Source organism: Eptesicus fuscus, chromosome 1, assembly GCF_027574615.1.
Source record: "Eptesicus fuscus isolate TK198812 chromosome 1, DD_ASM_mEF_20220401, whole genome shotgun sequence".
Lineage (NCBI taxonomy): Eukaryota > Metazoa > Chordata > Mammalia > Chiroptera > Vespertilionidae > Eptesicus > Eptesicus fuscus.
The window spans coordinates 44,737,075-44,744,032 of record NC_072473.1 but is presented as its reverse complement, the minus strand read 5'-3'; the positions used below and the strand labels follow the sequence as shown (position 1 = coordinate 44,744,032).

Genomic DNA, 6,958 nt, shown 5'->3' with positions numbered 1-6,958 from the left:
TTCCATTTGAGTGATTTTTGCTTCTTTGTATTTCAAATCTTTGACTTGATTCTTGCGATCCTCTAGTCTGCTGTTGGATCTCTGTATATTATTTTTTATTTCAGTCAGTGTATGCTTAATTTCTGGTTGGTCCTTTTTCATATCCTTGAGGGTCTCACTAGATTTATCATCTTTTTCTATAAAATTCTTGAAAAACCTTACAACTGTGGTTTTGAACTCTATATCCAGTCATTTACTTTCCTCCATTTCTTTTGTTTGTCATCTGTTTCTTTGTCTCCGCATTTTGGCTGCTTCCCTGAGTTGATAGAGTGGCTTTGTGTGCTAGGTGTCCTATAGAGCCCAGTGGCTCAGCCTCCCCAGTTACCTGAGGTGGACACTCTTGGTGCAACCCTTTATGGGCTGTGTGCACAGTCTTGTTGTAGTTAAGCCTTGATTGTTGTTGGTATCACTGGGAAGAATTGACCTCCAGACCAATTGATTGTGAGGATCAGCTGTGTCTACGCTGGGAGAACTTCTGTGCTGGAGACACCCTTATGAGACAAGGCTTGCTTCAGTGGGGCTTTGGTGCTCACTGAGTCTGCCCCCTGAGTGTGTCCCTTATGGATCTGAGGAGTTGTAATCTGGATGGTCCTACTCTGACCCCTGGGTACACTGGCTCTTGGATCTCCAAGGAGATGCAAATTTAGCCTCTGCCTGAGGCCACCCAGCAGGAGCTATGGAGAGATCTGCAGATTCCTCTTCTTTGTTTGGGGTTTGGAGGTGCCCAGATGAGGCCCAGCTGTGAAGCAATGCAAGCTGCTGCAGGGCCTTGGGTCTTCTTTTGGATGTTATGGGTCTTACTGACTCAGCTGCAGTTTGATAGGTAAGTTTAGAATTCATAGGACTAGGCCATTCATATGCAAAAACCTCTGCGCTCAACTTGGATGGGGCAGAGTCTCAGGGTGGAGCAAACAGTTATGCCTTCTTGTCAGCCCTGCCCTAAAAGGCCCCTGGGTCTCAGTGTCCCAGGGTAATCCAGTAATCACTGCAAGCACCTCTGAGAGAAAGCCACCTTCAAGTTTCGCCTGCTGCCAGACAGTCCAGTTTCTCCCCGTATGAGTCTGGGTCCCCAGAGTCTCACCTGGAACTGGAGTTCAGAGCAGTTGGGAGCTTTTGTCTCTCTCTCTCGCTTGAAAAAGACAGCTGCGTATTCATTTCCAAGCCCTCTCCGTGCGCGCGCCTACGTACCTCTGCCTTTACTTCTGCAGCTCCTCTGAGTCTCAGTGTGCTTTTCTCTTTCTTTCTAGTTGTAGAATTTCCACTCAGCCAGCCTTACTGTGGTTCTGGATGATGTCCGTTTTGTCCTTTAGTTGTAGTTTTGAAATTGTTGTGCAAGGCAGCAGTTCAGGTGTTTACCTATGCTGCCATCTTGTTTTCTCCCCACTAATTTTTAATTGAGACATAATTTACATACCATAAAAATAATCCTTTAAATAGTATTCAAATTAATAATTTTAGTGTCTTTACAAAATTGAGCAAGCACCACATTTTAGTGCCAGAATTTTTTTTTTTTAAACCCTTGACCAGAATTGAACCTGGGACCCTTCAGTCCACAAGCCAACGCTCTATCCACTGAGCCAAACCAGTCAGGGCTAGTGCCAGAATATTTTTATCAATCCAATAAGAAACAATATATTCATTAGTAGTCACATATCATTCTCCTTCCTGCAGTTCCTGACAACCACTAATCTATCTGTCTCTATGGATTTGCCTATTTTGAACAATTTGATATAATGCAATTATACAATATATGATCCATTTTCAGTTGATTTTCATGTATGGTGTAAGGTAGAGTTTGCCTTTATTCGTTTGCATATGGCTATCTAATTGTCCCAGAACAATTTGTTAAAAATACTATTTATTACCCATTGAATTATCTTAATACTCTTTTGAAGAATCAATTGTTTATAAATGTAAGAGTATATTTCTAGGAGGAGGGAGTTCCATCTTCTTGCTCCCAACACCAGAACAGACTTTTGGCTGATCTGCAGAACATACGACTTGAAAAATCAGCTGAAAAAACTAATCGTAAATATTGTGAGCATGGAGCATGAAGACGGGACAGGAGACGATGTGGAGTGGGTGAGCCAACTTGCCCAGCTGTGCAGCATGGTTGGAAAACCAGAAGAATGGTGCAGCAGTACAGCTCCTGCCCCCTTGAAGCAAGGGGTCCCAGAAAAATACAGAAATCTCCAAACCAGAGTAACAGAGAAGGGAAGGGGAGCCCACATAGCATTGGACAGTGGGGATCAGTAGTGATTCAGTCCACCAGGGGAACTCAGACCACTTTATTGCAGGCAAAAAGCAAGTTCTGGGTTATAAAACTAACCTGGGATGCTCACCTGGATTGGTGTCTGTGGGAAGGGCTGCTCAGCAGAACTCTGGTTCTGCAGAGGAGTCTGAGAGGACCACCCAGCAGTTAATCTGAGGGGTCAATTAGTTTCTGAAAGAGAGAAAGATAGGGGCCAATAAGAGTGTTCTGGGGAAAAGGCGCCATACTCCTCATTTCTAGAGAAGAGTAGGCGCCCTTCCTCCACCTATGAAATGGATCTGGGCTGGAAATCTGTGCCCAAGTGGCTGGGCCTTGCAGTATGGGGGACTTATACATCTGGCCTGATGGGATCCTGGGCAGTGAGAACCAGCTGTGCTGAAAGATTAGAGAGCCAAGGGAGGCTGGGTTTATTTTTAATGCTCTTACTGCTAGAGGTGGCAACAAGGGGGTGCAGTGACCCAGGCATAACTGATGTTTTGGAAGCAGAGAAAGTGCCCTCCCACCCCTCTGACAAGCTATGGGCACCACTCCCAATGGAAATCTTTTGAAACTAGACTCAGCAGGCCCAGAAAACCTACAGAGCCCAGTTCCATGCAGAAAGGGAAAGTAGCCCAGAGCAAGTACATTCAATGGGACAAGCCTGAAGAAGACCCAGCCTCTGGACTAGGGAGACCCCACCCACTGGAATGCTTGGGTACCCGCCCTGCGGGGCTTCAGCCAGGCTTCCCAGGGCCACATAGGGACAGTGAACTCACATTGGCCTGCACCAGAGAAGTGCTCAGGAGGACTAGGACTCACAAACCCAGGGGCCAGATCCAACTGAATTGAATCAAAATCCTGTGATTTCCACAAACAGCAAACCCAAAGTTATCTTTTCTTTTTTGTTTATTTTTGTTTCAGTTTTTCTTTCTCTCCTCTCTTTTTTCCCATATTCTCTAATTGCTATTACTTTTTAGTCTAATTTTTTCTTTCTCATTCCTGTTAATTTTTATTTTTAATTCAATTTTTCTCTCTTCTTTTCCCATTTTTCTTTTCCTATTCTATATCTTATTTTATTTGTTACTAGAGGCCCGGTGCACAAATTTGTGCACGGGTGGGGTCCCTGGCTGGCAATCAGGGCCAATCAGGGCGGGGGGGGGGACTGGCCTGCTGGGAGGAGGGACCATGGGATGTTGGCCCTAGCAGCAAGCTAACTAACAACCAATTCCACGAGGAATCAGGCTCCCTCCTCCTTCCTGTCTGGGTCTGGGGAGCAGGTGAACCAGATTCGGGGCTGTCAAGGCCCCAGCAGCAAGCTAACCAACAACCGATTCCGTGAGGAATCGAGCTCCTTTCTCCTTCCTGTCTGGGTCCAGGGTGCAGGTGAACCAGATTTGGGGCTGTCAGGGCCCCAGCACTAAGGTCTGGGTCAGTGTGTATCATAGCTACCGGCCGGTCGTCCAGTCATTTTGGTCGTTCCTGTCGTTTGGTCATAAGGGTTACTTAGGCTTTTATATATATAGACTAGAGGCCCAGTGCACGAAATTCATGCATGGGTGGGTGTCCGTCAGCCCGGCCTGCAACCTCTCCAATCTAGGACATCCCTCTCACAATCCGGGACCACTGGCTCCTAATCACTCACCTGCCTGATTGCCCCTAACAGCTTCTGCTTGCCAGCGTGATCACCCCCTAACTGCTCCCCTGCTGGCCTGATCACTCCCAACTACGTCGGGTAGCGGGCAGCAAAAAATAGAAGACAGCCTTCCCTATTGCACATGGACCCTATATACAGGCCCCCCTGGCCCAAGCCGGCAAAATACTTCGCACATTCTCAGATCCCTGCTCAGGAGTTGGAGGGGTCACTAGTGGCAGCACACATGAGAGGGGACCTCTGGATGTCCACTCTGGCCCTGGCACTTCCTGGTCCTCAGTTCCTTCCTGGTCCTGCCTGCAGCCCTGGTCCCCCTACCTGGCTCAGACTCCCCTCTCCATCCTGGCCTCAGATGGCTCCCTTAGCTCCTGGGGTCTCTGTCCTCCCCTCCCAACCTGGAGGTCCTGAGGGAACATTATGTCTTCTCAGAGACTCCCCGGAAGCCCTGTCACTCACGTTCACACAGGGAAAGGGGTGGGTGTGGCAGAAGCAGCTGTGTAAATGCGGGTGCAGGGGCAAGTCTTCCGAGGTCACTTGGACAGTTTGCTGATGACATGGATCAGGGCCACATTCTCATCCTTGAGGCACTAGTTGTCAGCCCAGAGGTTGGACTGGCCCTTCATCTCCTCTTCCAGCCCAGTGGCCTTGCGCTCCAGGGCCTGGCGCTCAAATCTCCCCAGCTCCAGGGTGGCTGGCCTCTCAGCAAAGCGCTCCTGCCTCTGCATGGTGCACTCCAGCTCTACTTTGAGCTGTGCCAGCCAGCAGTGTGGTCTCGGTCAGGGCCTCATGAATTCTCTCATTCTCAATGCACAGCTCTGCGTAGAGCTTCCTGAAGCCTCCCTTGGGCTCTTCCAATTCGGGCTGAGGTTCTGGGTTGAGGGCTCGCTGCCTCCGGGGGGAAGGGATGGATTCTGGGCTGATAGCCACTGGCTTTGCCTCCTCCCCTGTCTGCAGGCCCTCTCTCCTTTCCAACTCTGCAGTGCTCCCTGGAGGCCTGTGGTCCCTGTCCCTGTCCATCAGGAGCTCTACTCTCTGGGAAGGCCATTAGAATTCTCAACCCTAAGGACTCGGGGCTGCCGGGAAGGGTCCAGGCTCTGTGCAGCCCATTCTTGATCAGGATGGGAGAGTCTGATCAGGAGCAGGCCGACAGGGAGAGTGGATGTGAGATTGGCCAGCTCAATCCCCTGATCAGGCTGATTCACTGGCTATAGTGGGCGGCAGTTCACTGAGGGCGGGTGGGAGCCACCAGCGCCCACAGGAGGCAGGAGCAAGAGGGGGGAGTGAGCCGCCGCTGCCTGTGGGAGGTGAGAGCAAGCCGCCACTGCCCATGGGAAGCAGGAGGGAGCCCCTTATGCCCATGGGAGGTGGGAGGGAAACCCTGGCGCCTGTGGGAGGTGGGAGGGAGCCACCACCGCCCCTGGGAGGTGGAAGGAAGCTGCCACTGCCCGTGGGAGCTGGGGGGAGGGACAGAGAGGACAGCAGTTCAGCCTGCTCACCAATCAATGCCACCTCATGGCAACCAGTCATTCGGTCGTTTTGGTCATCACGGCCCCTGGCTTTTTATATATATGGATTATTACATTTTATTATTATTATTATTCCATTCATTATTTCCATCTTTCATGTTTTATACTTACCCTATTTCTGGTCTCTTCTTTCTTTGTTTTCATATTATTTATTTATTTTACTTATTTTTTTAGCCTCCTCTAATTCTTCTGGTCTCGTGGCTCCTAGTATTGTTTTTCTGTATGTCTGGTTTTTGTTTGTTTGTTTGTTTGTGTTTTAGTCTTTTTGTTGAGGATGCTGATTTTTTTTATTGTTGGTGTTTTGTTTTTTGTTTGTTTGCTTGCTTGTTTGTTTTTGTGTGGCTTGGATTTTCTTTCCTTTTCATCTCTCTTTTTCCCATATTCATTTCATGCTATCTTTTATTTTAGTCTAATCATTTTTCTTTCTGATTCTCTCTTTTGGTTAATTCTTATTTTTAATTCAATTTTCTTTTTTTCTCATTTTTCTTTTCTATATTTTCTTTTACTTAGTATTATTAATTTTAAAAATTATTATTATTATTATTTCACTAATTATTTTCAAGCTTACCCTGTATTTGGTCTCTTCATTCTTTGCTTTCATATACTGTTTCATTGTAATTTTTTTGTTCCTCTTATTATTCTGGTCTCAGATGTTCTAGTATTCTTTTCGTTTACTGTGTGTGTGTATTTGTGTTCTAGTCATCTTGTTAGGCTGCTTTTTTTATCATTGTTGGGTTGTGATTTTTCATGTTGTTTTCGGTTTGGTCTGGTTTGGTCTTGTTTTGCTGTGTCACAGTAACCAGTTGGCATGGGGTGATCAGGGTTAAGACTTACTGTCAAAAAGACTGAGGACTGGCTATCAACAAATTAACAAATGAAAAGTGTCGGCAAGGATGTGAAGAAAAAGGAACCCTCATGCACTGCTGGTGCAAATGCAGACTGGTGCAGTCACTGTGGAGAACAGTATGAAGTTTCCTAAAAAAATTAAAAATGGAACTCCCACCATTTTACCCAGTGATCCCACTTCTAGGACTATATCCTAAGAAACCAGAAACACCAATCAGAAAGGATATGTGCAACCCTATGTTCATAGCAGCACAATTTACAATAGCTAAGATTTGGAAACAGTCTAAGTGCCCATCAGCAGATGAGTGGATTAAAAACTGTGGTACATCTACACAATGGAAGACTATCCTGCAGTAAAAAAGAAGGAATTCTTAGCATTTGAAACAGTATGAACGGAACTGGAGAGCATTATGCTAAGCAAAATAAGCCAGTCAGAGAAAGATAAATATCACATGATCTCACTCATTTGTGGAATATAATGAACAACATAAACTGATGAACAAAACCAGATCCAGAGACAAAGAAGCGTCGATCAGACTGTCAAACCTCAGAGGGAAGGTAGGGGAGGGTGGGGGTAAGGGGAGTGATCAACCAAAGGACTTGTATGCATGCATATAAGCCTAACCAATGGACACATACCAGGGA

The 6,958-nt window shown here is 46.8% G+C and overlaps 1 non-coding gene across 1 annotated transcript; it reads right to left on the bottom strand.

Moving 5' to 3' along the window:
• Positions 1-1,058: 1,058 nt before the first annotated feature.
• MIR9230A (microRNA mir-9230a) lies at positions 1,059-1,149 on the bottom strand. The gene is given in 1 exon segment (NR_130527.2): positions 1,059-1,149. It is a non-coding gene; the product is annotated as a microRNA mir-9230a (primary transcript).
• Positions 1,150-6,958: the final 5,809 nt, after the last annotated feature.